Source organism: Sinohyriopsis cumingii, chromosome 1 (genome assembly GCF_028554795.1).
Source record: "Sinohyriopsis cumingii isolate HCF-2022 chromosome 1, ASM2855479v2, whole genome shotgun sequence".
In the NCBI taxonomy this organism is placed as follows: Eukaryota; Metazoa; Mollusca; class Bivalvia; order Unionida; family Unionidae; genus Sinohyriopsis; species Sinohyriopsis cumingii.
The window spans coordinates 147,839,196-147,863,666 of NC_142961.1; the positions used below are offsets into that span (position 1 = coordinate 147,839,196).

At 38.1% G+C, this 24,471-nt stretch overlaps 1 long non-coding RNA gene across 1 annotated transcript; it reads left to right on the forward strand.

Annotated features, from left to right (window-relative positions):
- The first annotated feature begins 222 nt into the window (after positions 1-222).
- LOC149808116 (uncharacterized) lies at positions 223-23,224 on the forward strand. Its single transcript, XR_016419016.1, has 5 exons — positions 223-1,713; positions 2,231-2,352; positions 13,078-13,192; positions 22,568-22,674; positions 23,127-23,224. It is a non-coding gene; the product is annotated as an uncharacterized LOC149808116 (long non-coding RNA).
- The last annotated feature ends 1,247 nt before the right edge of the window (positions 23,225-24,471 follow it).

Below are 24,471 nucleotides of genomic sequence, written 5' to 3' on the forward strand. Positions count from 1 at the left end.
AAATACCCCATCAAAAATTCTAAAAACTAAATTTTTTATATAAAATTTTGTTTTAATAAAACGTAGAACACATCTGAGGGGGAAATACACAAATATAAAATACTTTTTATTTTTTTTGGGAAATGGGGGCATCTGTCCGTTGCCCCCCCCCCCCCACTCCCAAAAAAGTGTGTGTGTGTGTGTGTGTGTGTTATTATACCCATTACATTACTTGCAAAATATATATGGTGCTGACATTTTCGGCAAGAGGGAGACCTACCGATATTCTGCATATAATTATTTTAATGTTTTTCAGAGCGAGAGTATTGGGGCCTGATCTGTTCAATATATTTCTCAACTGATACAGCAGGTATAATCAGAGGCGTAGCGGGGGGGGGGGGGGAAGGGGAGTACATATGTCCCCGGGCGCCAAGGTACAGGGGCGCCAAAATGAGGCTTACAACGTTACATTATAATAAGTAAACAAGGGTAATATTCAAAAATGTGATTAAACGGGGAGGGGGCTGGGGCGCCAATTTTATAGTTCGTCCCCGGGCGCAAAATATCATAGCTACGCCTCTGGGTATAATAGAGACCCCCCCCCCCCGAGTTTGCCACAGAGCGCTCGTGTAATATACGGTTTAATACAAAATACATGATTGTGGGCAGGAATATACAAAATTTGGTCGATATACATGATCGTTGGTATCTATTCAAACGAGGGCCATGAAATACATTAGCAAATTCCTACAGTATTTTAAGGCAGGCGATTACGAATTATTTAAACCACGTTTTTCATCTGTCACAGATTTTATAATCATTTTGAAGTGGCTGCTTTATCTCGAGGAAAACGAGCGGTAAGTGTTATACAAAACAAAATCTTAATAGCAATTTGATCACTTTTGCGTCATTTGACAGTAAGAATAGTAATAAATAGAGGATAATTTCTTTTCCTACGTTAGGCCTAATACCTGGTATGTTTTTTAGTGTGGTACACACACAAAAAACAACCCCAAAACAACACTAACAACATTTTAAAAAACCCACAAAAACGAGTGCCGTGCCGAAGCCACGGGCTAAAATGCTTTATTATCATTTTTTTTTATTTATAGCATCAATCACAAATTGAAATATATACAGTATTAGCGTTGGAAAAGAAAGTTTTCTTTTTGTTATATTTTTTTTTTCTCACCCTAGCGAAACACTTTCTGCAAATGACCTTAATAAAGAAAAATAATAAATTAACCTAAACCACTTTGAATGTCGACCGTATCTTTTATTTACACGGCATCATGCGCGGAAGAAAATACCAACTGAACCGGGATTTCAGACAGCAGATGAATTGAAGTTGATTCATTGAACATCATTAGCAATTGTACAATCAAACAGATACAACAATGAAAAGTGGAACTATGAAAAATCGAGAATGTTAGATTTGCGAAGGATTTATTCCGAATCATTGTCTGCTAATAGAGAATTCATGTCAGTTGCTGTGTCGGCGATGCCCACACAGCGCACCGTCCAAATGTGAAGTTGCGTTTTGCTGACAGACATAACACTGTGCCATAATTTATCTGATGGCATGTAAAGAAGCTGCTTAAATTATAGTATTTAAAAGTTTCTTCATTTTGTAAGAGCTCAAGAAATTAATTCTGGTTTGAAAGACAAGATGACGGTAAAACTCAGAAGACGTAGCTGTACAGTACCGTTGGTGTTGGAGACGTCATAATAAAGGTAACTGCGTTAACTTCGCTTTTTGTTTGGTAATTTGTTGGATATTATCTTTTGCTGATCTTCTTTGAGCTTGGAGTAAATTTTACATTCTGAACATTTTTATTTGCACTTATCTGCTTAATATGTATTGCTGGGATATCATATAGAATATGAAGTCAGTATAATGGTACTATATTACATATTTGAATGATAAAAGACTGGTAAATGATATAATGATAAACTACAAAATAAATAATTTGCCCAATATCCCAAATATGTTAATTAAAACAAACATTGAATGTAAATTCAGATATAATGAGCAGTTGTAAGAAGTAAGAAATAACATTTTATCCATTGAACCTGTTATGTGTTATCATCATCAGTTTTAAAATAAACACATGGAGACAAGTTTGCTTAAATTCTAAAATTAACACACACACACACACACACACACACACACACACACATATGGTATTTTAATCTAATACAGAAATGGTGACATTGATATATGCAGACCAATAGTTTTTTTCTTCTACAGATATAAATTAAAAAGCCTAATTCTGAGAGTTTCACCTACAACATTCATGATGGGAAAGGGCCACTAATTAAGAGCTGACATATGTGGAAGAAAAATACCATCCATGTTGAAAAGGGCTAGAGGTAATGTGAGAAAACATAATTTATCAATCTTATTTAACATTATTGTTGATATTTTATCTCAACTGGTCAAAAGGCTAAGTGGGTTTATGTAATGGTCCAGAGTGTGTTATTTATTTCACATCCCCTTCTGTCTTTCAACAGTAAGAAATTAGCTACTTTGGAGTCCATAGTTCTGATCAATTTGTTTATATAAAACTTGGTTTTGGGCTTAAATCAACATCTTGGATAAATCTAATAATGAGCAAAATCCAAGTATATACATGTGATCATGTATAAGATTAGTTGAGTTTTTTAACCAGCCTAAAAGCCAAACTTCCACAATATAGGCTAAAATCATTAAGTTGTCCTTGAAGTTTGATGAGTGTTAACCATTAATAATAATAAGGTGATCTTTCATCTGAGTATGTTACCACCGCATGCAATATTTATACATGTAGTGCAGTTTTTACTAAACGTAGAATACATGCTTATATAAATGAGATCTAGATTGAAGAAGTGAAGATGCATACAAATACATGAGGTTATAACCACTACTGCTGATTCAAGTTTGATCATGCTTGGCCATTGGGCTTATAGAGTCAAGTTTCACAATGATGCTTATTATGAGTGTGATAAAGGTATGGTAGTGAAGTGACCTTGCATCTGATTGGCAGAGTTTCTTATGATTTGCACAACAGTGTTTATGATCCAATTTAGATCTGACTTGTTTAATTATTTGCTTGTATGTCTGAGGCTATAAGCAAAATCTATGCATATAATGTGGTGGTTCTACATCTCACTAGCCATTCTTGCTACTGCTCTTAAAACTATTTCTCATTAATTTCATCAGACTTGGTGAATAGATTTATCTCATCAAGATATAGCAAAAGAGCAATTTTGTAAAAAAAATATTCATTCATATTAAACTCAAATTCTGCATCTGATTGGTTGACCTTGCAAATACTATAAGGGCTCTATTTCTGACAAAAAGATTATTTTGATCTAATGTAGCAGAAATGCTTATATGATCAAAACATTGAACATATTTGATGACAAATAAGAAATAGTTTTTCATGCAAATTTGATAAACATTGATAAATCGGTTCATATCATTAAAAGCTTGGAAGAGTTTGATTACATGTGAGACCATCACATATTAATCATTCTTTATTTAGAGAATTATTTTTGTCAGGATTTAGTAAAATATGTAAAATCAATATGGACTGGTTTTGTTATGTACAGCAAACTAGTTGTTTACTGAGTACTGAGGGAATTGGAGTAAGGCAAGGGTACATTGCAGTAGGTAACCTGGTTGACTTGATAACAGGATTTTAACACAAACATTTTTATCAGGAGTCTAGCATACTAACCATTGATTCACTGCAGATCCTGCCCCCATTAGTTACCTTTTAATACATAAAGCATTTGGGTTTTTTATGTCACAAATCCCATAGGGATTAAAATTAACATCATAGGTCTCACTGGATAGTTTCGTATTTTGACATCCCTCTAATTTTTAAGGTAGAAGGCATGAACCTAATTATCACAAGCCTAGCATTTATAAATTTACACATAAGCTAAATCTATAATGTGGTTCAGATTTACTTTGAGTTAGGCATGGAAATAGGTTGGCTTGTTGGTGACTGCCTGTCACAGTTAGATGAGCATTGGAGATCATATGCGTAACTTAGTCTGCAAATGAGCTGCCGACTTTTATTTGTGTCTGCTACAGAGGTAAATATAAAAAAATCTTGATGGTAGAGGGGTGATGAAAAGTATGCTAATTTGTTATAGTACTAGTGAACTTTATTCATGCATAAGGCACATACTGATTCTTTTAGTTGCCTTGTCACAGAAAAATATTGAAAATAGCTATTTCTAGTAAAAAATGAATGTAAAATGTACCTGCATCCTTTGACCCTACCAGAACCAAACTAAAAGCTCAAATTTGTGCAGCTGCTTTTGCTCATCACAAACATAATTGGGAGTATAACTGCTAACCCTACCCTCTAGCACACATTTCATTCATTCATTGGATTAAAGTCACGTGCACCTTTCGGTATGTGCGACTGTTTAGTTTGTACACGTTTGTGTACTTTTTGAATTTAGCGATTAACTTATACAATGCCCCCAAGCAAGCAAGCCGAAGCCCAGGTGCCCCAAAAGGTCCCGCCCAGGCTCTCATCGCTGCAACCTTCTCCATCGTTGTACTCCGTTGGTGGTCTGTTTCTGCATCCTGCATCTCCTTCCTCTCTCATTTCAGGCAGTAACCGAAGCACACCAGCAGCAGTATTATGAAATTTTCGTTGCAATCAATGCCCAGTTCCCTATATTTATTGGGCTATTCCTGTACTATCTTGCCAAACATGTGATTGTCACATACGCTTCAGATATTCCTGAGTTGTGAATTTTCCTATCTTTTGTAAGGTCTATTAAATTTTGTGTACTTTGCGTACTTGAATTTTCCGAAAATTTTTTCACATCTAGTAGGCTTTTAGTAGCCCTTTATTTTGTTTTGGAGATCTCAATTTGGTTAAGTATTTCGTACGTGTGGCTTTAAACCAATCAGTGTGTTTCAGGGCCAGTAAGTTGTTGGTCAAAAGAGGGCTTTCGTGGGTCAGAATGAAAGCCCTATGTGGTAAAATTTGTTTGTAAAAAAGAAAAAAAAAAAGAAAAGAAAAGAAAAAAAAGGTGGGTAGGGAGTGTGTATGCTATATTTGTGTGATGGCTATAGACATTTTTGTTCGTTTTTCTGCTTTTCCCACATATCCCGACAACACACATTCACGCTCACTTTCTCATTCACACTTATAAGTAGATGTGGGGGGGGGTGGCCTTATTTCTTTTGTTTGATTTCGGGAAGGCAATTCTTTTCATACTGGGGGGTGGGGGTGGTTTGATTATTTGAGGCATACTCTTTTCATTGTTTCTGCCTTCATTCCCCAAGGTCTGCAAGTGTCCTGTTCTTTCTTCTTTTACTGCCTTAGGACGTTTAACTTCATCCTGTGCCTTTTCCTGCTCTTCTTTATTTCAGCTCTTTCTGCCTTATCCCGTGTCCGTTTCTATTTTGGTCTTCTCGTCCTTTTGATACTGCCATGTTCGCCGTGAGATGTTTTCTTCGAGGGAGGTGGTTTGATTGCCTTTGTTTCCCTTCGCTTTGACCACTTGGCTATTTACCTGTTATTTTTGTTTAGCTTAGCTATTTGTGATTTATTTTAATGTATATTTTTTTTATTTTTATTTTTTTATATTTTTTTTATTTTTTTTTGATCCTACGGGACCTAGCATGCCGTTATAATTCCGAAACAGTGATTTTGTAATATTTTGTCCTTATCTGGTTTTTATTGTTCGGGTTATGATCGGCTGTGCCAGTCTGTGAACCCACGATACCGAGCCGGCCGTCACAATTCCCAAACAGTGATTTGTAATATTTTGACTGGTCTTTGATTTACTTTTTAATATTTTTTTTTTTGTTTTTTGTTTTTTTTTTTTTTTTTTCCTTTTTTTCTTTTTTTTTTTTTTTTTTTGAACCTACGGGGCCTAGCATGCCATTATAATTCCAAAACAGTGATTTTGTAATATTCGTCCTTATCTGGTTTTTATTGTTCGGGTTATGAGCGGCGGTGTCAGTCTGTGAACCCACTAGCCCGAGCCAGCCGTCACAATTCCCAAACAGTGATTTGTAATATTTTGATTGGTTTTTTTCTTTTTTGGTTCGATCTTTTAGGTTTATTGGTTTTAATTTCTTTACATGGTCTCTCTTTATACCCAACCCTTCATTCGGTTTAGATTTGTCCCCTTTTGCCTATTTTGTTAATGAATGTCATGATGTTATTATAGGTCATTCCTATGTTATTGTTTTTTGCCACAAGTAACTCCGGGTATGTCCACCGTTCTCCTATTTGTTCCTGTTGAGATTTTAGTTCGGCCCTTTCCTGGTTGTATTTGGGGCATATATTTATTAAGTGTGCGATTGTTTCTGGAGTTGGGCAGTAGGGGCAGTTTTCGGTTGGTCCCCTTTTTATGTGTTTCCCTGCGCATCCTGCCAATAGTGTTTTACCTGTTCTTATTCTATTTATTATTGTTATATCGTATGGATTTTTGAAGGTCGGACTTTCGACTTTTCTACTTACTTTTTTCATCATCGTGTGTATTAGACTGTTTGCATCCGATTTTTCCCATAGCTCTTGCCACATGTCATTGATCTTGTCCCATGTTATTGATTTCAGTGACGCTGTATGCTATATTTTGGGCTTTTGGTTCGTTTGTGGCGTTTTTTGCTTCTGCATCTGCTTTGTCATTGCCTGGGATTATGGATGTGAGAGGGTATCCATACGAATTCAACGTGTTTGTTGTTTTTTTCAATCTCTTTAAGTAGCGATCTTGCATGATTAATCATATTAGGTCTGCTCTTGGATTGGTCTGTTGCTAACGATTGTAGTACACTGTAAGAGTCGCTTAGAATGACTGCCTTAGTTGTGGGGTATGTTTTGACGTATGTTAATGCCATTAGTATTGCCATGAATTCTACCGTGTATATAGCGCATTGGTCTGGGAGTCTTTTTCCAACGGCGACATCTAATTTTGGGATCACTATCCCTGCTGCAGTTTTATTTGGATTTTTGGTTTTTGATCCATCTGCGAAGATTTGCGTGTATGTCTCGTATTTGTTGTCAATGTACGTTAGTATTGATGCTCTTAGTCCTATCGGGTCATTTTGTTTTTGTCCTAGTTTACGTAAGCTAAGATCTATTTGTGGTGTGGGACAGGTCCACGGGGGGTCTGGGTAGTACCTTATTTTTTCTGGGTTGATATTTGCGATTTGAAATTTCCTTTTTAATTCTATAATTATTTTCCCACTAGGTATTTTTTTATTTTTTCCTTTTGTATCAAATGGTTTGTCGCATGCTAAGAGGGCTTGTAGCGTGAGGTGGTTGGGTTGGTGTATTGATATTCGAGTCGAGTATCGCAGCATCAATTCCTTCCGCCTTAGGTCTAGCGGGGGTTCTCCTACTATTATTAAGATATCTTGTGTGGGGGTACCATTTAGGACGCCGGTGCATACCCTTAGCGCTTTTGATTGGACTGTGTCTAGTTTCTTTAGTAACGTGGCGTTCGCCGCTCCATATACCTGGCAACCGTAGTCCAATTTTGCTCTTATAAGTGCTCTATATAGGGTAACGAGTGTTTTTTGATCAACCCCCCAATTCACCCCTCTGAGGTTTCTGTGGAGGTTGATGTCTCGTTTGCACTTCGTTACGAGTTCTTGGATATGAGCTGCCCACGTGAGTTCGTGGTCGAATACCATACCTAGGAGTGTCGCTTGTTTTTCGAATTTGATGGGTACCCCCTTTAGGGTTAAGTTTGGAGTGGGTGGGGGGTGGCCACCTCCCGGATTGAAAACTATGCCTACTGTTTTTAGAGGTGACAATTTAAATCCCCATTTATCTGTCCAATTTCCTATATCGTTTAGTCCTTTTTGTAAGTGCTTGGTCGTTTCTCTGCTGGCTGGGTTGCCAGTTTTCCATACGGCGCTGTCATCGGCGAATTGGGATAAGTCAAGGTGGTTGGGTTTTACCGCTGTTTCCAGGTCGTTTATCATTATATTAAATAAAGTTGGGCTGATTACGCTTCATTGTGGCGTGCCATTTTCCAGTTTGTATCGTTCGGAGTAGTCTTGTCCTAGTCTGACTTGTATCTTTCTATCGGTTAGGAAGTTAGCAATAAATTTGTATATATTGCCAGTTATTCCGTATGGTTTAAGTTTACTTATCAGTCCCTTAGTCCACATTAGATCATATGCTTTTTCCATGTCTAAGAAGATGGCTGTAACATATCTGGATTTTTAAAATTTTTCTCTAGATGCTAATTTGACAGCGGTTTCTAGTCTCATGAGTTGGTCTATTGTGCTTCGGTAGTTGCGAAACCCGCTCTGTGTATTAGCTAGTAGTCCTTTGCTTTCTAAATGGTATTTCAGCCTGTTGTTTACCATAGTTTCCATTATTTTACATATATTGTCTGTTAGTGATATGGGCCTGTATGATTTTATATCGCTTGAGGGTTTTCCAGGCTTAAGAATCGGGACCACTACTGCCTTTTTCCATCTTATAGGTATGGTACCGGTTTCCCATATTTTATTAATGAGGTTAAGTGCAATTGTGACAAGTTTTTTGGGTAGGTTCTTGTACATTTCATACCCCAAAGTATCCTCCCCGGGGGATGTGGTCTTTTTGCCGGCGAGGGCCTTTCTCCATTCGGCTTCTGTAAACGGAAGGTTTAGTGGGCCGTCATTATTTCCTGCTTCCTTTATGTTGTCAGAGTTGCTTTCCTCAAATTGCCTTTTATGATTTTTAAACTTATCCTCTAAGTTGGTATTGCTACACATGTTGGCGAAATAGTTTGCGAATAATTCTGCCTTATGTTTGTTGTTTTGTCCAGGTATGTTGGGGGTTATTGATTTAGTTTTGCCTCTCATTTTTTTAATTCTTTGCCACACCTCCTTCGATTTTGTGTTAATATCTAGTTTTGAGCAGAATTCTCTCCATGAGTTTTGTTTAGCTATCATAATAGTTTGTTTGGCAGTTTTTTCCTTTTCCTTGTAGTAGTTAAAGTCCCTATTATTTTTAGTTCTTTTGAATTTGTTTAGAGCTCTTTTTTTCTCTTTAATTGCTATTTTACATTCATTATTCCACCAGGGCACCGTGGGTTTGGGTGCTACTCCTTTAGTTTTAGGAATTGTTTCTTGGGCCATTGTGTTAATGGTTTCTATTAATTTGTCATTAAAGGTCTCAATGTCCCGGTGATATATGGTTTCTGGGTCGATTGAGTCACCTATCTGTTTGAACCTAATCCAGTTGGCCTGTTCGTATTTTCATCTTGGTGTGAAGGACGCTTTATTTTGAGGTATTCTAATTTGTATTTCTATATTTATAAGGTAATGGTCACTTCCCATAGGGTCGCTTTCATCAACTTGCCAATCAGAAATGCCTGTTAATCTTGGTGTGCATAGAGATAGGTCTATTGCTGATGTGTGGCCTGTTCTGTCATCTATCCGGGTGTGCATTCCGTTGTTTAGAAAAACTAAGTTGCATTTTTGTGCCCATTTTTCTACAATTTTTTCTTTAATGTCCGTCTTTTGACTCCCCCATAGTTCATTGTGCGCATTGAAGTCCCCGCATATTACCACCCATTCTCCACAGTCTTTAATCATTTTGATTGTTTCGTCTGCACTTAAATTGCGCTGCTCATTTGTTTCATAGAGGTTAACGATTAGTACCTGCTTAGTTTGAGCGGCTATTTTGACTATCTGTATTTCGAAGTCATTGGGCGGTCTACTATCTGTTAATTTATGCATTTCTGATGTAATTCCATCTCTAACAAAGGTTGCTAACCCCCCTCCTCTTGCTGTGGGGGATCGATGCTTTAGGTATTTGGTGTTGTAGCCTATGATGTTTGGGATACGTGAGGTATCATTTAGGTGGGTTTCCTGTATGCATATAACATCTGGTTTTCTTTCCTGTTCAAGTATTTTGTTATTTAGTTGGTCAGCGTGGGCCCTAAGGCCGCGTGCATTCCATTGCCATATTTTGATTTCTGCTCTGGAATCCATCTCTAGTGCAAAAAGTCTTAATAGTTTGTTTAATTTACTGTTGTTTTCGTTTTATGCGTGTTTCCTACCAGTGAGGGTGCTACCTATTTATTTTGTTTTTGGTATCCTGATTTTTGTTTTGGCCTGCTTATAGTTTACCCCATGGGAGATCATATATTCGACTATTAGGGCTTCTCTAAGAGCCCTGGGGCATTCTGCGTGGTTTGGTTTGTGGTTACCACTACAGTTAGTGCAGTGCTGATTGGTGGCGCTACATGTTTTCCGGTCTGGGTGGTGAAGACCACATTGATTGCACCGGAATAGGTTTCCGCAACTCTTAGAGTAATGCCCCCAATTTTTGCAGTTGCCACAGAACCGTGGTTTGTTTTTGAAAGCAAAAATTTTTTTAGCCTTGAGTTTTTCGGCTATTTTGATAGTTTCTGGGGTGGCGCCCTTAAAAAAGAGTACCACTGCAGTGCTATCCTTTCCCCTTCTTGTTTTTAGGCGGATTGCTTTCTCTACTTCCTGTCCTTTACTCCTTATGTAGTCTACTATTTCATTGGTTTTATTTTGAGTTGATACGTATATGACTCCTTTGTTGTGTGTTTTTGGGGGGTTTGGGTCTATGTGTTGTTTTGTTCTGTTGTGTCTAGTGACCTGAACATTTATTTGGTCTATTCTTTCAATTTCCATATATTTGGCAATCTGTTGTTCAGTGGTGCATTTGATTATCAGCAAGTCGTCTCTAGTGCTTTTAAGCGTGAATTCTCCTTGGTGATGTTTGTTCAATTGCCATGCTATGGTTTTAAAGGCTAACTTCGTTATTTTGGAATTTACTCCCTTGACGAAGAGAGTCAGTTCAGCGGGGTGTTTCTTGTTTTGGATATTTTGCAGACTGGTCTTTTTTCCCCTGGTGTTTGTCTCTTTAGCTGACTTTGTTTCGTTGTCCATAACCGGCTTGCTGGGTCTTGTATTCTGACAGTTAGTGTGTTCCTTATTCTTTCTAACTGGTATTTGGGATTTGGTTTTCCTATTATTCTTACCTTTTGTTGAGTCGTGTGTGACTGCTTTATTTGTGGTAGGGTGAGGGCGTTCTGTTTCATCTAGTAGGTTCTCAGTTTGAGTCCCCTGGCTGCTAGTGTTTTTAACCAGCGTGGTCTGGGTTGTTTTTGTGCTTGTTGAGTATTGTTCCTCAGTTTGGGTACTCATGTCAGATGTAGTTTTGCGGTTACTCGGTAGATTGTCCACATTCTCGTTTACGCTTGGTGACAGGTAGAGTCTACTCATCGAGTCAGTTGGGGTCGAGTTGAAAATTGGCGTTAAGAACTGTATCTGTCGTTTTTCTCTTAGGGGGGATGAGACTGCTTCGGAGTAAGTTTGCCTTAGTTTATCTGCCTTTAGGTTGACCAGGCAGCTGAGATAACTATTTGATGATGTGACATTAATTTTGTTGTTATCCATCTTGAGTTTCTTTATTTGATGTAAGGTATATATGACGGGATATTTCTTTAGTTTTAATCCTGGGTTTGTTTTGATTTCTTGCAATTTATTTGAGTTTAATTCTAGCTTAAAGCTATCTGTCTTAACTATACTTTATTCTACTTAGTACTATGAAAAAGCAACAGCTGTAAGGGGATATGCAAATAGCTTTTATTCTGATTTGTGTAATTAATTATTATATTACTATTATCCAATTTAAACTTATTGAAAATTATTTTCTAGCCAAATGGTCAAAGTAAAAGGTTTTACTTACCCCGATCCAATTTTCTTTTTAAGATCTTTAGAGTTTTTAAATACAGCCTTCTAATTATACAAGTTTCATTACATTGGTCAATAATTAGTCACATGTGATGACACTTGTAACTAATCAAACCACAGCAACTGAGAGCAGACTAAGCACTGATATTTATATGGTACAGTGGCAATATACAGTCTGTCTGCCGCAACACATGAAACAAACTGGACAAATCTGAAAGCCTTGAATTTGACTTTATTTATCTGTATGGTAGAACAGAACCTGAGTTGAAAAGCTTTTAAAGAAAGACCTTGATATCAAACCTAATAATAACTGCAGGAGTTATATTATGGATAATTAACCATTCTCTCAGTTTCAAACTGGGCATTCCATCCCATGGGGTTCTAAATGTAAACCAAGTGTAACTGATATCCTAATGAACTGTAAAGACCATAGCAGCACAACAGCAGGGGACCAGGTATGTCCAGATCCAGAAATCACAGACCAGTTTCAAACTGATGATGAACCACATAAAAATTACACATCTGCTAGAACTTATGTTATGAAGATAACTTAAATTGCATTATTATTAATCCTCCTCCTCACATTCATCATAATTGAGATGCATCATATATGTTTTATTGTAAAATAGTTTATGCAACATAATTCAGTGAAGACCTTTGCTGCCAATTTACCAGTGAACCATTTGTTTCAATGAACATATTTTATGTTGTAACAAGGAGCATCATTTAAACATTATGATACACTTATCATACCTGTATATGAAATCTTAATACTAACACTTATACTTGCAATACTACTACTAATAAAAACACCTGCATTGATAATTTGATTATGTTCAATTGGACTTGTATCTAAATGATCACCAGCTGTATGAAAAGACATATTTTAATATATAGATATTGGATGGAATACTAGTTACCACAATTGAATAGTCATATGATAAATGATATATTATTTTAAACAATTTATATTTGCAGTGAAACATACTTTTACATTATTTTCACTTAAATTTCATTTATAGAGCAGTATACTCTGCATTCATTAAATTACTGAAATGGTTATAATACAACAACAAATACTGCAACTTCCAGAATCACAAAAATCAAAAGATATAAACAAAAACTTCCCTACATGTATCAACAGTTGTCACTTAATAGACAGAACTCTGAAGATTTAGAATAGGATGTTAACAAATTAGGTATTCAAGTTAAAAAGAAAAAAATACCAAGTAAGCTTACTACCAAAAAATCAAACAATAACAGTGAATTTTAGTACATTCCCAGGAAACAGAATATATGATTTTTCTTAACTTGATCTGATACATCTTAAATCTATAGAAAATGATTCATATTGTATGACTAAAATATTATGTAAACAAAAATTCCATCACTTTTTTCAGATGCAACATGCATACCCCAACCCATCCTTCTTGATCATAAAGTATACCAGCATTCCACAATAAGATGGGGAGCTGTAGTGGCTCAGTGGTTAGCTTTCTGGACCTGTGAAATAAGGTAGGTTCAAATTCTACCATCAGACCAACCTGGGTTAGCTACCATGGTGTGTCCTTGGGCAAGGCACTATACTTAAAGTGCCTTGGCACTAAATAACTTACTTGTGTTGGTTTACCATAAAAGGCCAAACCAAACACAAAAAAACAACAACTTTAAAATATGAGTTTTGTCAATACTAAGTAATTGAAAATCATACTGAAGAAATGTTTTTGTTAATACAGATTAATGGATCTAAAAAATCTCTTTCTTCTGCAGGAGTTTAAAATGTTAAATTAAAAAGGTCATGGTACACATTGCTTTGTTCGTACACATCAGGCTCCGTAACCCATATCCAACTAAAAATTTTAGTAGAGTCTGAATAAAACATATTTTAATCTGGATGATAATATTCTTTCTCCATTCATATATTACACCACCAAGATTGATCCAAATAAGATTACATTTTACTATAACACTGAGGATGAGTATGCCTCTTAACAACTTACAAATGTGGAGAGAATGGAGTTAAACTGAACTTTGATTTCTTTTCAACCATAGCACAAGATGATCATTTATTATGAAAAAACCTGAATAAAGTTGGAGTTCATAACCATGACAGTCTTGATACAATATAAATTCAATATATTATTGTTGTCTTGAGGTATAGTTCTGTATATTACAATCTCACACAAGATCAGGGTATATTTTAGTACCATACAGTTAATTCGGGATTGTATTAATACCTATTCTGGTGAATGAACATTAAATAAGATTTACTATTTTGGAACCAGTTGCAATAAAGTTTACTAAACAAGAGAAAATATGACTTTACTATAATATCTAAAATGTAAAATCTGCAAACAGAATACTTGCTTGACTTTACACTTCAACTATATCATAATATTTATTTGAAATGAATTTATACAAATGGCATTAAATTTGGTTTCAGGCTGGTAATGACAATGGTAGTAGTGAATAGGGACGGTCTAGGGACTAGGGAACTTCCATGTTAAAAAGGGTATATCCACTCTGGGGACTATGTAATTTAACATGGGAGAAAAAAAAAAATATCCATTCTAGGGACAAGGGGAATTTAACATGGGAGAAAGAAAAAAAACTATTCACTCTAGGGACAAGGGAAATTGAACATGGGGAATAAATCGTGGGACTGTCTTGGGACTAGGGGAAATGGAACAGGGTCGGGACCCTATTTTAATAAGGTCCCGACCTGATGGGTCTATGAAAATGGAACAGGCGAAAATTGAAACAGGGAGGGGTCTCTATTTTTTTATTATTTTTTTAAACAAAAAAATAAAAAAAGGGGTAGGCAATTGAAAGTCAAGATCTTTTCGAGAGATAGGAATGGCCCTGAAAAGGGCCTTTGGTTTTATGTTAATATACCCTTAACATAAAGGGCATCTGTGACATCTTCTTCTTGACCTTAGGCTGTGCCTGACTACAGGACCATAGATTAAGACTCTTTTGAGGCATCCTTGATGCTCCACATAAGATTCTTCGCATCCACAGGCTGGTGTCTGTCCTGTGGATAACTGTCCAGTTGGATCGGACATACATTGATATGTCCGTCCGGAACATCATCGAAGACACAAGCGTTGAAGATTGTACATCGGTCCACATGTTGGGGTGCTGAGTAACAGGTGAAGGAATGCAGTGAACTGTACTTATTTATAGGGCTAGGAAGGATTGAAACGGATTGAGTTTGTTGACCAATCCAAACACGCGTTACAAAATTCAGTCAGCCCACGTCCAATCCGAAGAGAGCAGTCTGTGACGTCACATAGTCTATATAGATTCGCTAGCGCCTGTGCGTAGTCAATCTAAGCGACAGTTTTTCAACATGACGGAAACTCAGAAAACGATCAGTTTGGGTGCACTGATGGTGGAGACTACCCAAGGGAACCCAGACTTACTTTCAGAAGAGGTGAATTGGGATTTTGTGGATTTTTTTACCTTGCAAGAATTTGTTCCTGAACCTTCGTCACCTTCTCCTTCATTACCGCACATGGAAAATTTTAGACAGAGACAGAAAGAAGAATTGGAGAAATTTATACAACAGCAAAAGGAAGCGGAACAAGCTTTTCTCCTACAGCAACAGCAGCAAGAAGAAGAGGTAAGAAAAAAACAAGAAGAAGAAGACGCAGCAGCAAAGAAACAAGGGTGTCAAAATCAAACGGTCACGGTACTGTTAGACATTTTAGTTAAGAAGTCTGAAACAGATGTATCAGACTTCTTTATTACGGCCGAAGAGAATACGACCTTCCCAAGCTAAACACTCCAACCCTGTGACTACGCCTACTGCACCATCCTTAGTGATTTCAACGAAATCATCATCAACAGTACGCAGTCCAGAAGTAGGCCTTGGCCATGGCAAAGGCTTAAGACAGTTAAAGTTGATTGTTTAAACTCACCCCTTACACCAAAAAAGGCCCTTTTCAGGGCCATCCACGTCTCTCGAAAAGAGATAGGCTTTCAATTGCCAATAACTAAAAAAAAACATTTTACCCAATAGTACCTGTCTGTGTATGAGTGTGCGTGAGTGTAGGTTCTTATTTTAAAATCAAAACCCAAAGACACTTACCTTTTATAATTAATTTATTCTTTTATAAATATTTACAATTCACAATTCACAACAGAGCACTTTAAAAAGTTCATAGACTTATTCTGTCTCATTGTTCACTCTCTGTTTTTTTAATTTCTTCACCGTCATAGTCTTTTCCTCCTCTTCCTCCTCACTTTCTTCCCTTCTTTTCTTCTCCTGTTTCTTTTTCTTCACCTGTCTGTTTTCTTCCTCTTCTTCTTCCTCTTCCTCTGAAGAATCCCTCTCTTCTTCTGACTCCTCTTGTTTCTTTTTTGGGCAGTCTGGTGACCAATGTCCTTTTTCTTGACAATAATAACAGGTATCTTGACTTTTGTCTCTTCTAACCCCTTTTTTTTCTTTTTTGACGGTCTGGACACTCTGAAGACCAATGCCCTTTCTTCTGACACATATAGCAAGTATCTTGACTTTTATCTTGAAAGGAAGGAGAGTAGTCCCTCGGCTGGTCTGAAGAGAATTTTCTAATGACCCCTCGCAAAGCTCTGATGAAACGTTCAATCTTGGTAGTCTCTTCCATTGTTGTGCTCAGTTTGAGAGTGAAATGAATAGTGAAAGGACAAGACACATACCCTTTATATACGCTGGTCTGCTATGACTATAAATTAATCCATGGTGTTTAAACTTTAGTCATTTGACTTTTTGCTATCGAGATGAAATGATCCAATTCATTTGAGAAGAAAGAAGAAGAAAGTAAGAGGCAGAAACGTGATCTATCGCCTCGTACTAGGGCTGAAGACTTGGCACAAATTCATGCCAGTGATTTTGAAGAGGACATGAGTGAACCAGAATCCAAACCCTCTAAACAAAGTTTACCACCCTTAGTCAACCCTGAAAAGTACTATGACATTCGAGAGACGGAAAAGCGTCCCTCTAGAAAATTTAGAACTACGGCTTACAAATACACAGTGAAGTTTAAAGATTTCAAGTCTGAAGTACTGTTAGAGAAAGCAAAAGGGTTCATCACCGACATGTGGGATTCTTTGCTCACCACACTCAAGCGACAATGTCAACCCAAAGAAGATGATCGCTTGAGACTTTCCATACAACATGACGGCTTGAAATCCCCTGTTTGGATCGAGTTTAGCAGCCCTGCAGAATTGACCACTTCCAAAGTCATGGACAAGATTCAACACGTGCAACAATCTAATGACCAGTTTGACATCACCGATGGAAAAGCCACACTGGACATGACCCACGTCTCTCCTCCTCAAGGGACCGGACAATGCAGAAAGACCTTATTGGTCAACAACCTTCGCATTACCAAAACAAGTCTTGTCCAAATTAACAATTTTCAAGACCACATGTGTTTAGCCCGAGCCATCGTGGTGGGATGAACCTATGCCGACAAGAACGACACGGTAGAATGGAAAAGAGCCTGGGAGAACATTCGAAAATCGAACCGAGCCAAACAACGAAATGAAGCAGAACTTCTGTTACAACAAGCATGCCTGTCCAAAGACACATCCTGTGGCATTCCTGAGATGCAAAAATTGCAAGATGCCCTAGCTCCACGATACACCTTGAAAGTGCACCCTCAAGAAGTGCGCGGGTCTCTGTTGTTTCGAGGGAAAGACTTTAAGGATGGAAAATACATTCACCTCTATCATCACGATGACCATTTCGATACCATTACCACTATCACTGGATTCCTGGGATACAAATATTACTGTGAGAAATGTGACTTATGATGGTTATAATAATCGAGAGCAACACAAACATTGTGGATCGAAATGCTCAGGATGTTTGGCCTCTCAACCCTGTCTGAGCGAAGGGCAAGAACCAGTGCATTGTCCTGCTTGTCTGCGCACATTTGTCAGCCCTGCCTGTTACCAACAACATCTGAAGATGCAAGGTTCACAGAAGAAATGTGCTTGTCAACTCCTGAGATTGTGCCCAATGTGTGGACAAGGTCTATGTATCAACAGTACCAAGGCACACGTATGTTCAGGAAAGAAAAAATGTCACATTTGTCACTGCATTGTGGACTTGGAACACCAATGCTACATACAAAAATACCAATCCCAACCAGAGAAAGAGGATGGTCACAAGAAGAAGAAAGGCAATTTCATCTTTTTCGATTTCGAATGCATGCAAGAGATCAGTATTCACATTCCTAATTTCTGCGTGGCTCATCGAGCGTGTGAGAAGTGATTCAAGAACCTATCTTGAGTTATTGCCCTCACTGCAGTAAGATTCCTGGAGGGCGTGAAAAAATCTTTCAAGGACCGAACACACTAGCCGATTTCACACAATGGGTCTTAGACCCCATCGACAAGACGTGGAGCCAAGAGGACATCGAACATTATTATGGAGATTGTCATTGTCATGCCACGGTGATGGCTCACAATTTCTCCGGATATGATGGACAGTTTCTTTTGAGATGTTATACGGAACGTGGCATCGAGCGTCCTAAAATCACTTTGAACGGAGCCAAAATCATTTTCATGCAAGTGGGACAAGTGCAGTTTAAAGATTCGATGAGCTACTTAGCCATGCCTTTGAGTCGAATGCCTAAAATGTTTGGAATGACAGAAATGGCTAAAGGGTACTTTCCACACTTTTTCAATACAGAAGCCAATCAACACGCCGTTCTACCCCATTTGCCTCAGGCTCACTATTACGACCCTGACAACATGCGTACCGAACGAGAAACTTTCTACGCTTGGTACCAGGCTCACGCCTCCGACCCTTTCGACTTTCAGGAAGAAATGCTAAAGTATCGTCGTTCCGACATGGACATTTTACGGCGATGCTGTGGAAAATTTCGAGAACTGTTCATGGAACACGGAGGGGTTGATCATTTAAAAGAGGCTTGCACCATTGCCAAAGCGTGTTCCTTAGTCTACCGACAACGATTCATGCTTGAAAACACTGTGGCTGTCATCAGTCCTCAAACGACCAACTATGTCAAACGTCAATACTTGGTCAAAGCCCCATGCTGGTTGCATTACTTGTGCGACAAGGAAGACAAATGGATTCAGCATGCCCGCAACGGACAGGGCGAAAGATCATCGGAATGCATTCGGCAATGGCTGGGACTTAGAAAACCCCAAGATCATGTACGAGTTTAACGGTTGCTTATTTCACGGATGTCCCGTCTGTTACCCTGACCGCGGCACTAAAAATCAGTTCTTACAACGAACCATGGAAGACTTGTACCAGGCCATTTGTCAGCCACGCCTAAAGTTAGAACAGGAAGGATACCAAGCGGTGGAAATGTGGGAACACAAATACAATCACCGTTTGAACACCGATCCCGAGTTTAAACGCCTCATGGAAAGTTACCAGTTCATGGACCCCCTGAACCCAAGTAATAGTTTGTACGGAGGAAGGACCAATGCCACCTGTTTGCTGTACCAAGCTGACGAAGAGAAAGGAGAAGAAATCATATACTTGGACGTGTGTTCACTGTATCCCTACGTGTGCAAATATTGTTGCTTTCCTGCAGGGCACCCACAATTGTTCACCGAACACATCGACCTAAAAAACATTCGACAATACGAAGGCTTGATCAAGTGCAAAGTTTTGCCTCCCACGAACCTATACCATCCCGTCTTACCTCGCCATTGCCAAAGCAAACTTATGTTTCCTTTGTGCCGTACTTGTGCTGAAACGTGCAACCAAGATCAACCTTGTCATCACACCCAGGAAGAACGGGCCTTGACGGGGACATGGGTCAGCGTAGAATTGTTCAAAGCTCTGAACATGGGATACCAACTGTTAGAAGTGTACGAAATTTGCCACTTTCCCAAGACACAATAATTCCACAAGGGTGACCCCACGCAGAAAGGCATTTTCGCAGACTACGTGGATGCCTTTTTGAAACTGAGCAAGAAGCCAGTGGCTATCTGTCCTGGTGTCACACTCCCGAAGACCAAAAGACATTCAGAGAGAAATTCTGGGCACAAGAAGGCATTACTTCAGATCACATTGAGAAAAACGAAGGCAGGCGATCGTTTGCCAAAGTGATGTTAAATTGCTTGTGGGGTAAAATGGCACAATGACCGTGTTTACCCAAGACGGAGTATTTGACCGAACCTTCCCGCTACTTTCAGATGATTCACGACAAAGCCAAATTCATGAAACACGTGGACGTCGTTCGTGAGGATTTGATCTTGGTGAATTACGAAGAAGATCTGAACTTTGTAGAAGATGACCCCTTTGGAAATGTCATCATTGCAGCTTACATGACAGCTCATGCTCGCTTAAAATTGTACGAAGCTTTAGAACTGTTAGGGGAACGTGTCTTGTACTTTGACATGGACAGTTGCATTTATATCGATCACCCAAGTCAACAGCACCCTGACATCGAAGGAGACCATTTAGGAGCCTGGACAGACAAGCACCCCGATGACAAGATTCTAAGTTTCGTTAGTGGTGGTCCCAAAAATTACGGCTACGAATACTGGGCCAAACAAGGAGAAGTGCACACGAAGTGTAAAGTGAAAGGACTTACTCTGAATTATCGTACCAGTCGAGTGGTCAACTTTGGCATATTGAAAGAAGCCTTGCAGTCTAGAGATAGTGACCACCTATCAACCCAACAAGATTGTACGTTTACCCACACACCACATCGTCAGTCGACCCTTGGAAAAAGTCTATCAAATCGTGTAGCAGAAGCGAGTGCGGCTTCCCACCCACTTTACTTTGTCGTATGGACATGTCGGTATAAAACATTGGTTGTAAGAGGATAGCCACCCACCAGAAGGATGACTTCGCCGCAGCAAGAATCGAGTGAGAAATCCAGTGAGAACTCCAAGTTCAAACCCTACCATTTTCCAGTCTTCTTACCTGACTATTGTGATTGTGCCCGTCGATTGGACATGTTTCAAAAATGGCCTACGGATAGGGAAGGATTACCTTCTTCGTATGTTTTAGCTAGAACAGGATTTGTCTACTTCGGACCCGAGTCAGGATTGGGATACGAAGTACAGTGTTTCGCTTGCGGACTGAAGTTACGAATGGATCTATGTATCTACAAAGATTCAGCTATTCTGGAACATACTCGATGGTCTCCGCACTGCCCTTACCTTTCAATGGCCTTTCCACCCATTAAACTACGGTACAATTATGACGGTACCTTAGAGACGGTACCTTCCAAAACTAGACGTAAACACATTGCATCCTATTTCATTGTTGTTTCTTTTCCACATAATAGCTTATTTTTTATAAAATGTTAAACTTTACTAATCTTTTTTCAAGATCACTTTAGTTTGCAAAAATACATCTTGTCATTTATTGGCATTCTACATTGAATTTTGTAAACTAGCTATAAACCTGACCTAATTACTCAACTTAACTGCTGACAGAAACAGTCTACAGTAAATGTATTTCATTTCTATAGCTCGATGGATAAACATTACATCTTTTAAAGCTGTGCACAGAATAGGCCGACATATCACGAGTCAGGAAAACATGGGGGTGGTATCCCCTGTGTCCAAAATTAATATCATTTTGAATAGAATATTCTAGTGACAGTTGCCTCTTTTCAAATGGTAAGCATTGCTTTTTTTTATTTTCATCAATCTGTCAAATTCGGTATGCATTTTGCTTTAATATTTGAGATGGAAACCTTAGGTGCATAGAAATGTCAGACAGCATTGTACATCATGGATGGTGTCCAACATACTTTTATGATCATAAAACAAAATCCCATTTTTTAGTTATGGCCACTGATTTAAAAAATATTCATCCAAGCTAAATATAATAATAATAATAATGAGGACTTTGTATAGCGCCTAATCTTCAGAAGCTCTAAGCGCTTTGCAACATTAGACAACATAAAAACATACACAATGATATGATTACAAAAACAAACACCATGAAATTAGAAAACATAAAAAACATGCTGAGAATATTTAAGGTAGTTAACATTATTAAGTCATTAAGTTTGTTTTTGTAGTCAGAATAAGTAGTTTTGAGAGCACTCTTGAATGGGATCACTGCGTCTTTGTGTCTAAGTTCAGTGGGCAATTCATTCCATGTTGCTGGGCCCTGGTATGCAAAAGAATGCTGTCCATGTGACTTTGTTTTCATAGTGAGAATAATGAGTATATGATTGTCGGAAGAGGAGTGTAAGTATCTTGCTTGTGTGTACACATAGGTGAGGTCGGATAGGTATGTTGGACTAGAGTCTGTCAGTGAAACGTAGCACAGAGAACTAATGTTGTGTTTGATTCTGGATCGAATGGATAGCCAGTGTTGGGTACAGAGCAGCGGGGAGGTGTGCTCTGATTGTGGTACTCTAAGTATGATCCAAGCAGCTATGTTTTGAACTTTTTGAAGTCTCTGCAGTAGATATTAAGATGAACCAGACAGAATTGAGTTACCATAGTCCAGTCTTGAAAGCAGTAATGAACACACAAGTGTTTTAGTGGCATCAACTGAAAGATATCTGAGAATGGAGCTGATGCGTCTCAGCTCAAGATACGCAGCCTTGCATATGTTCATGACATGTTGGTGCAATGTGAGAGTACTGTCCAGAGTAACACCTAGGTTTTGTACTGATTGTGTGAATTTAATGTTGGTGTTGCTGATATTTATTGTGTGAGGTAAAGGATGTGAATGAGAAAGTCTTTGATAAGTAAGTATGGCTTGATTTAAATTGTGTTTTTCATGTGACTTGCCAGAGATTTTTTAAATGAATTGATAAAGTAACTTGAGACACATTTCAAAGTACATGTTTTAAAAATATTCCATTGATTATTGCTGGCATTTAGAAAAATGCAATGCATCCTTTGTTGTGAAACTTATTTTAAAACATTGTATTACTCATGCAGAAGCCTGCTTGAAAACTAATGGCAAAGCAAAGGCAAATGGAATGGAAGAGACCATATCAGAGACCCTCAAATATGCACCCAACCAACGCAGAATGATAAAAAACAAGGTAATCCAAATGACTCTTATTTCATCAATATTGGATTCAGTTTCGTCTTTTAAAGCATAGTATTTGCAAAGCGGATGCATTTCTAAACTGATAACAAAATCAACTTATCCTATTGCCCAGGACTATCAGAGCTAGAGTCCAGCTAACTACAATATGCATATATCTTGTCTGATCGGACAAGTGCCTCCATTTGGAATTTTTATTCACATGAAATATTTGGATGAAATAAATTCATCTTTGTGCAAATTGATTGCACCATCCACTTGCCAGAAATGACAAGTAAGTGCAAAGTTATCTTGTATCATGGCTTAACGATAGTAAGGGAAGCACAAGTGCAGTGAAGAAAATTTCATACATTTTTATAATGCTGATTAACATGACTTCTGCATATGTAACTAGTGCTGAGATGATATGACTTTATTTAAGCATTACAATTTTGTTTTAATTTGCAGGTGCCTGAGCAGAAGAAGTAATAGATAAACTTTACAGCGGAGTTGGAGACTGATTCTGATTCATAATCTTAATTAAATCTAGAAAATAAACATTAAAGTCATATTAAAATATCTGTTGTATTGTTTCCTTCTTTCATTTTTCTCTTAAAAACAAATGTCTGAACCTTTAGTCTGTAAATTCAGTGGATTCCTTATCAGCCCATCTACTTTTACTTTACACCATGCTACTTTAAAAAAAAAATGAATTATCCCCATTGGGGTAGGTCCCCCCAACCCCCCACCCTACTTTGTCAACTTACCTGCCACATTTAAATCTAATGGAAGGCCGTGCTGTAAAGCCTGTTAGTAAAACTACCCAACAAGAGGATTTCATACATTTGCAACTCCTAGATGGATGGTAATGTTTTCATTTTTGTAATGTAGATTTGGACATTCTTGCCACCAGTATGGAATATGTGTTTCAGAAACACAAGCAGCTTTCATCAGATTTGCATATAGGTTTTATATGTTGTGAGTATGTTGTAGGAAGTTTTTTTAAATAACATCATATGAGATGATGCCAGTGGAAATGGCAGAAAAGTGTCTGTATTGTTCACCAACTACACCTTGTTCTTACAAAATGTGGCTGTTACACATTCCCATGATGATGTCACTGACAGCCATCAGTGAGGAATGCCCCAACAAGCATAATACAAATTGCTTCCATTGTAATTGTTACAATTCCATTCTGACCACTCCGGTGTCCTAGTGGTTAGAGCGTCCGCCTCAGAAGCGGGAGGTCATGGGTTCAAACCCCAGCCAAGTCATACCAAAGACTTACAAAAATGGTATTAACAGCTACCTCGCTAGACGCTCAGCATTAACAGGTTAGTGTTAGGACTGATCGGCCTGGTGTCAGGATAATGTGACTGGGTGCAACATCATACTACATGTTTGCAGCATGATGCCCCAGTGCTATACATCACTATAAACTGCCACACTGCAGACATCGTAGCAATATGACTGAAAAATTATTCAAGCTACGTTAAAAATCCAATCACACACACACAATTCCATTCTACGATCCAGAACCAACACTAATTCCATACTACAGTTCTTGCATTTCAATCCAATTTTGCTTTTGAAATGTAGTGCCACTCAATTCATAATGAACCCATTCATTTCAAACACTCGCAAATACTTATTATTCCTGTCTACAACTGAAAAATATCTATATAAAAAAACGTGTAACTGTGTTTTATGCAAGGGCATGGAGATGCACAAAAACTTGCACCTGAAGCTTGAATAAAACCCCGACTGTGGATAAGACTTTACCCATCGATTACCCCAGCTTGGGGATAAATTC